Raw genomic sequence first — 6,912 nt, forward strand, 5'->3', positions numbered from 1 at the left:
ATCATTCGTAGGGATTGCTATGAGTTGTAGTTAACTGAACAGCACACAACAGGAATAACAACACAACAACAATGACATACATAAGATGTTGAACATATTTGTTTGTAGTCTGTATTTCTTCTATAAGTGAGGCCTTTAAATAGTTTTCCCACCTTACAACTGGCTTTTTAAAAATTGTTGTTGGGTGTTGTTGAGTTAGCTGTAACTTATAGTGGTCCTATGTACAACAGAAAAAAAACAACCCATACACTATTTAATCACAGTCTCTGCTGTGTTAACACACATTGTTGCAGTTATTATGTCAATACATTCTTGTTGAGGGTCTTATTCTCCATTTTTTACCTTCAGTTTTTTCAAGCATGATGACCTTATTCCTAATAACAAGTCTAGAATAAGTGAGGTGAATGAAAGATTATCTCTTAGCACCCTTGCTTCCAAAGAGCATTCTTCCTGTACTTCTTCTAGGATAGATTTGTTCATTTATGTGGCCTTACATTACTTACATCTCTTTGGCCAGAATGAAACTCCATTAGGACCACAGTGGAGCCTGAAAGACAAGAGAAGCATTTGGATATTAGGTGAGCATTAATAATTTTGGTCATATTGTTGTTTGGTGCTGTTGAGTCAAGTATGACTCATAGTGATCCTATGAACAACAGATCTGTCCTATCCTGTAATATCTATCTTTATAATTTCTGACATAACTGAGCCCATTGCAGTCACTGTGTCAACACATCCGGTTTAAGGTTTTCCTTTCTTTCACTTACCTTCAACATTTCCAAGTATGATGATGTCCCTCTCCAAAGAATAGCCTTTCCTAACAACATGCCCAAAATATGTCAGATGAAACTTTGCTATCCTTGCCTCCAAGGACCACTCTGGCTATACTTTCCCCCTAAGGCACATTCTGTTTGTTCTTTTGGCAGTCCATAGGACATTCCACATTCTTCTCCAACACCACATTTCAAAGGTATAATGTATTCTTCTGTCATCCTTATTTATTGTCCAGCTTTCAGGTGCATAGTCAGAAAACAAAAAGTGCCTTTAGGTCACACTTAATTCTGGAACCACAGCTTACAACAACCAACTAGTCTCATTTATCACAATGACTGAAGGAACATAAGAAGGGTACAAGTATCTCTTAAAAGTTTAGAGAATCCTTTTCTTTCCAAGGACTGCTTCTGTGTTTTGTTGTTTTGGGTTTTTTATTCTTGTTGTTCTTTAATCTTTCTTTTATTTACCTATGACTTTCTTTCTCTTTCTTTCCATTTCTCTATCTCTCATTGCTGTTGAACTGGAACTGACTCATACCTGACTCTCCATTGGATTACCGAGACTGTAAATCATGTAGGAGATCTTGCCCATCTACTTCCTATACAGCACCTGATGAATTCAAACTGCAAAAGAAGCTGTTTCTTTGGGTTAGCAGCACAATCACTACAGATTATTCCACCAGAGCTCTCTTCTCTGTGTGTGTTTAACAAATTACCCCACACTCCAAAATTTATGGCTTAAAACAAACTGCTATTTCATAATCTCTTTGACTCAGTATCTCAAAGTATCTTATATATTTTGAAGTCCATTTATTCATGACAAGAGAGCCAGCCACCTTTACTTACACTTGGCAGAGACTCAAAAGTAGGCAACAGATTTGGATAATTTTATTGGAGGAAAAAAGGAAGGCACCCGATGTGCTTGCATGGAGACTGTTGATATAGGGAAACTGGATGTGGGCTAACCCAAAGGAGATTGGTTGGGGTAGAGGTCATACTTGGCTTTCTCTTGCTGGGCCTAAAAATGGAAGCAGGATAAAGATTAAGGAAGCTGTATGCTGTTAATCAAGTCTTGGTTATTTGGGATTCATTGTTGCAGAGATTGTTGTTTTGGCTTCCTGGACTGGTAGCTGTAGATAGTAGTTTGACTTCCTGGATGGGATGCTCAGATTGCTATTTTTAAAATATGGTGTGACTATTGTTTGTTCATTCAGTATCAGATTTACAGTTTCTCTTGAAACTGCAATCAGGATTTCACCTGAGGCTGCAGTCATATGACTGAGGTTAGAGGAGCCACTTCAAAAATACCTCTCTACTGTGGCTTTTAGGCAGGAGGTCTGATTCTTGACACATCGTCCTCTCCATAGGACTTCTTGAGTGTTCTAAAAGCATGGCAACAAGTGATCCAAGAGAAAGGTCAAGGTAGAAGTCACAACACTTTGCAGGCCAGATCCAAGTCTCTGAAGTTGCCTATTAGCATTTTTAACGTAGTCTTTTCATTAACAGTGAATTACTAACTCCAATCCACAATCAAGGAGAGGGGAATTAAATAGCATCTCCTGAAGATAAGAACATAAAAGAAATTTTAGATACATTTTAAAATTATCACAATATTAACAAAAATTATTTTTAAATATGTATTTCCTTCCCCTCTATTTTCATAATTTTTATTTTCCTTATTGATGATAATGTTTTGTTTTCTTATATTATTTCATGATAAGAAATTACTAATAGAAAAGGACCTGCTATGGACCATATATTTAGTTACATTATCCTTTCTGTTCTGAAGTTCAAATAAAACTTTCAACTGACCTACAAATTCCATAATGGTCTTATGTTTAGATATGTAAGGAATTACTCCATGTTATAGAAAATGTAACAAAAAAGTGGCAGCATAGGCATGGTGGTAGATAGTATTGGTTCCTCAAGAGAGAATGTTAACATCACTATGCAACAGTAGCAACAACAAGGGTGAGAAACTCTGCCTTAAGTAAGGTAATGATCATGTCAAGTATGAGACAAACTTCTGCGTGTGTGTGTGTGTGTGTGTGTGTGTTGGGAGCATAGAGAATTTCAACATACAGGATTTTGTGACAGACCTGATTAAGGGAAAGGTGCTAGGAAATAAAAAAGAACTTTATTTTTCTTTCTGTGTGCCAAGTTGATTCTAACTCCTAGCAAGCCTATAGAAGCTGTATTTTAACTCTGTCTTTTTGCTGGAAATCCAAAACTTTCAGCTGCTGGGACTTTACTCACTATCTGCTAGAAGATTCTTTTTTTTTCATGATTGATATTTTATTTGTTGTTTTATGGGTCAGTACAGAGACATTATGAACAACCTGTACACAATTCTTAATGCACGCACCAAAAATCTAAAAAGCCATGTAGTTATAATTCTTTTCTAAATTCCAGTGACCTTCCAGCTTTAAATTTGGAGGAAAGTTTTCATAAAGAAGAAAATAAGTACCAATATCTTCAATTGTTGATAAACTGTCACATCATTCAGTCCCACTAATTCACAATTTACTATCACACACACTACACATTCAAATTTTCAACCGCTCACAGCACATAACAAGGTTATTAGGAAAACTGGACTACCAAGACCAAAGATGTTACAGAATCCACATAGTTCTGACAGGAAGAAAGCCACGAAAAGGGAGTGGTTATGTTTAAGAAGAAATTTTACTAAACAATGTTCTAATTTATGTATCTAAAAAACATGGAAATAGACTTAATTTAAAATGTTCAAGTCATAAATGCATGACTATGACTCCAAATTGTCATTAAGTATACTATGTATTAGGGGATACAAAAACTGTCCCTTTCCCCATGGAATGTTATACACTGACATCCAAAGCCCCCCCCCACGCCCCCAATTTTAACATCCCACATTTTCTGGTTGCACCAAAAAATAAACAACCAGCAAATGATCTCACCTCTTTAAAAAAGCATTTACACTTAAAAATGGGATGAAGTGGGATTTCCTTCTTCTTAAAAATGTTTCTAGAGCTACTAAAAAACTTGCATTTACAAAATAGTTGATAAAAATATTCCTCTGGATTGTACAAGAAAGGAGATACACGGACCACTGATAAGACATGGTAGACAAATATTAATCAGACTCGGCTTCTTTTTCTTCTGCTTCATCAGAGGCTGGACTCTCTTCTTTTTTAGTTTCTCCATTTTCTGCAGGTAAATCTTGTTTAGTCTTGGTTAGCCACTTCAGCCTGTTTTCCCTTTGCTCCCCTTTCCCCTTTTGTTTGCACTTTTTTGTCAGAAGACTTCTCCTTTCCTGATGCCTTTTTGGGCTTTGTTTCCCCTTTTGCAGGAGACTTAGCAGATAGCCTCGCTGATCTCCTCTTGGGCTCCTCCTTCACCGCACCCTCGGCCGAGCTGACCTTCCTCTTGGGCATGTTGGCGGCAGGGAGGGCTCATGCTGGGTGCCTGTAGGCCGCGGCGTGCACAGAGCCTTCGCGAAGCTGCACTGCCTCTCTGCCCGCCGCCGTGCTGCTGGGGCCCGCGGCGGGGCCGGTAGGAGAACCCTAGAAAATTCTTATGAAATCACCAACATCTCTGCATCCCATAGAAACCATGTTGTACAGACAAAGTCACATAGCATTTATTAGAAGAAGATCTGATAGGGACTACTGTGTGAATACATCTAACTCATTTGCCAATGGAGAAAGAGTAAAAGATGTATTGAGCCTTCTGATTATAGCAGAGGATGGCACCTGCTCTGTAGTGGAATGATTTATCTTGAGACAGGACAGTGGTGCAAGCCATCAAGCCTAAGGCTTAGATCCTGAACCTTGTTCTTCCATTACAACCTTTCAGTCTTGGCATCTTGGTTATCTAGTCTGTTGGCTATCTAGCTATATGAGTGCTCCTTTAACAGAAAACTATCACCATATAGTTTAAGAGCCTACAATGTCAGGGCTCTGGCTCTAAGAGCAAGTTTTCTCTCTGTTCGTTCTGGAGGAAAGTCCTTATTTCCATCAGCATCTCTAAGTCCAGCATTCCTTGGAGATTTACATATGTCTGTACTTTCTCCTGTTTCAAGGAAATTTCCAGCATACTGAGTGAAATATACAGGATGTGTTCTACTCCTGGTCTCTTCTATTGGTATTTATCACGTTGTCTGAATCAATCAGAATTGGTGAGAGATAGTCAAATACAACAACATATTATCTTTTTAAAGATACTCAATTTCTAGCCTGCATTGTGGCCAAAGAGGTTGCACAATGATTTGCATCTTGGAGATGTTTAGAGAAGTGTGTTGGGGTTTAAAAAGAGATTTTATTTAAATTAATAAAATAAAATATGTGTCCAAGAAGCATGAGAAGATTAAAGTTAACTAGTTGATGAGATTAGGGGAAGTATTTGAAGATAAAATCCTACTTCTCTGGCTCTAACTTCAAGCATCAATGCAACCTGTTTCTCTTCTCTGACACTGACTAAATTGAATAAATTCAATTCCAATTCAGCTGCATATGCAGTATTTCTACCTCTGAAGATAACTTCCTGGAATTAGTAAACCCGTATCAAATAAAAATCTTGTTAAAAAAATTATAAAAGGTCCAGTTCTCCACACCAGGTCTATTCAAAACTTCAGATGCCCATCACAAGCTTGGAGTCTCTCTTCACCTCTGATTTACTCAAAACCAAGCACAATGCTGTTGAAATGGGTCTGACTCATAATGACCCTCCATCAACTTTCCAAGACTATTATTACTCTTTATGACAGGAGACTGATCCTCTTTCTCCCACTCAGAAGCTGGTAGTGGATTTGAACTGTTGCTTCTGGTAGTAGTACAATCAGGTCACATAGCACTTGTATGAATGTCAGCACAGGTATCAAGAATGAAGAAAATTCACAAACAGTATCTGTTGTGCAGGAAGAAGATTAGAAGCACTTTCTGATGAAGATAAAGGATTACCGCCTTCAGTATGAATTATGCCTCAACATAAAGAGAACAAAGATCTTCACAGGTAGAAAACAAGCAACATTAATTGTGGATCTAAGTAAAATGCACCATGGACTGCCAAGAACAAACAGATTCATCCTGGAGAGGATTAAACCAAGCAACTCCTTGGAGACAAGGATTCTGGGGCTTCGTCTGACATACTTTGGGCACGTTGCAAGGAGGGATGGGGTCCTTGGAGAGGGACATCATGCTTGGGAGGATGGAGGGAAGCCGCAGGAGGGGAAGACCCTCTATGAGGTGGATTGATTCAGTGACTGGGGTAATCGGGATGGTAGTGTCAGAGGCAGTGCAATTGGCTCAGGATAGAGCAGGGTTTGGGGCTGTTGTGCATAGGGTCGCTGTGAGTCGCAAACGACTCGATGGCACAACAACAACAACAAGTAAAATAAAATCTTGATGTTAATCTTTTCTGTTTAGCAACATCAGAATAAGCTGAAGAGTGATGTCAAGATTTCATTTTAGATGGAGCCACAAAGAATATTCATGGGAATGATAGTCAAGAAATCAAATCATCTATTGCTTTGGACGAATCTATGCAAAAGACCTTAAAATGTTAAAAATCAAAGATGTCACTCTGACAATTAAGGTGAAAGATGAACTATAAATAAAGAAGATCAAAGAAAAATTGATGCATTTGAAATAGAGTTTAGGTAAAGAAGAGTAAAGATCCTATCGACTTCCAGAAGAATGAATAAACCTATCTTGGAAGAAGTACAGGCCAGAATGCTCCTTAGAAAGAAGGACGATGAGCCTTTTCTCATGTGTTTTGGTCATATTACCAGGAACAGTCAGTCCCTGAAGAAGACAAAAGCTCAAAATTCCTAGCTATCAAAAAGATGCAAACCAAAACAACTATGAAATATCATCTCACCCTAGCAACAGTAGAAAAGTTCAACAGAGCAGCAAATAACAAATGCTGGCGAAGTTGTAGAGAGATTGGATCCCTTATTCACTGGTGGGAGTGTAAAAAGGTGCAGTCTGATGCTTTCTCATAAAATTGGAAATAGAAATACCATTTGGCCCAGAAATTCCACTGCTGGAAATATACCCTAAAGAAACCAGAGCCACCACCCAAACATATATACACAGACCCATGATTACTGCTGCGTTATTCACAAAAGCAAAGAGGTGGGAACAAGTTAATACTCCAA

At 38.3% G+C, this 6,912-nt stretch overlaps 1 pseudogene; it reads right to left on the reverse strand.

Moving 5' to 3' along the window:
- Positions 1–3,888: 3,888 nt before the first annotated feature.
- LOC102846868 lies at positions 3,889–4,189 on the reverse strand (annotated as a pseudogene).
- Positions 4,190–6,912: the final 2,723 nt, after the last annotated feature.

The sequence above is a fragment of the Elephantulus edwardii genome, unplaced genomic scaffold (genome assembly GCF_000299155.1).
Source record: "Elephantulus edwardii isolate Elephantulus edwardi_28Jun2011 unplaced genomic scaffold, EleEdw1.0 scaffold00221, whole genome shotgun sequence".
NCBI classification, from domain to species: domain Eukaryota; kingdom Metazoa; phylum Chordata; class Mammalia; order Macroscelidea; family Macroscelididae; genus Elephantulus; species Elephantulus edwardii.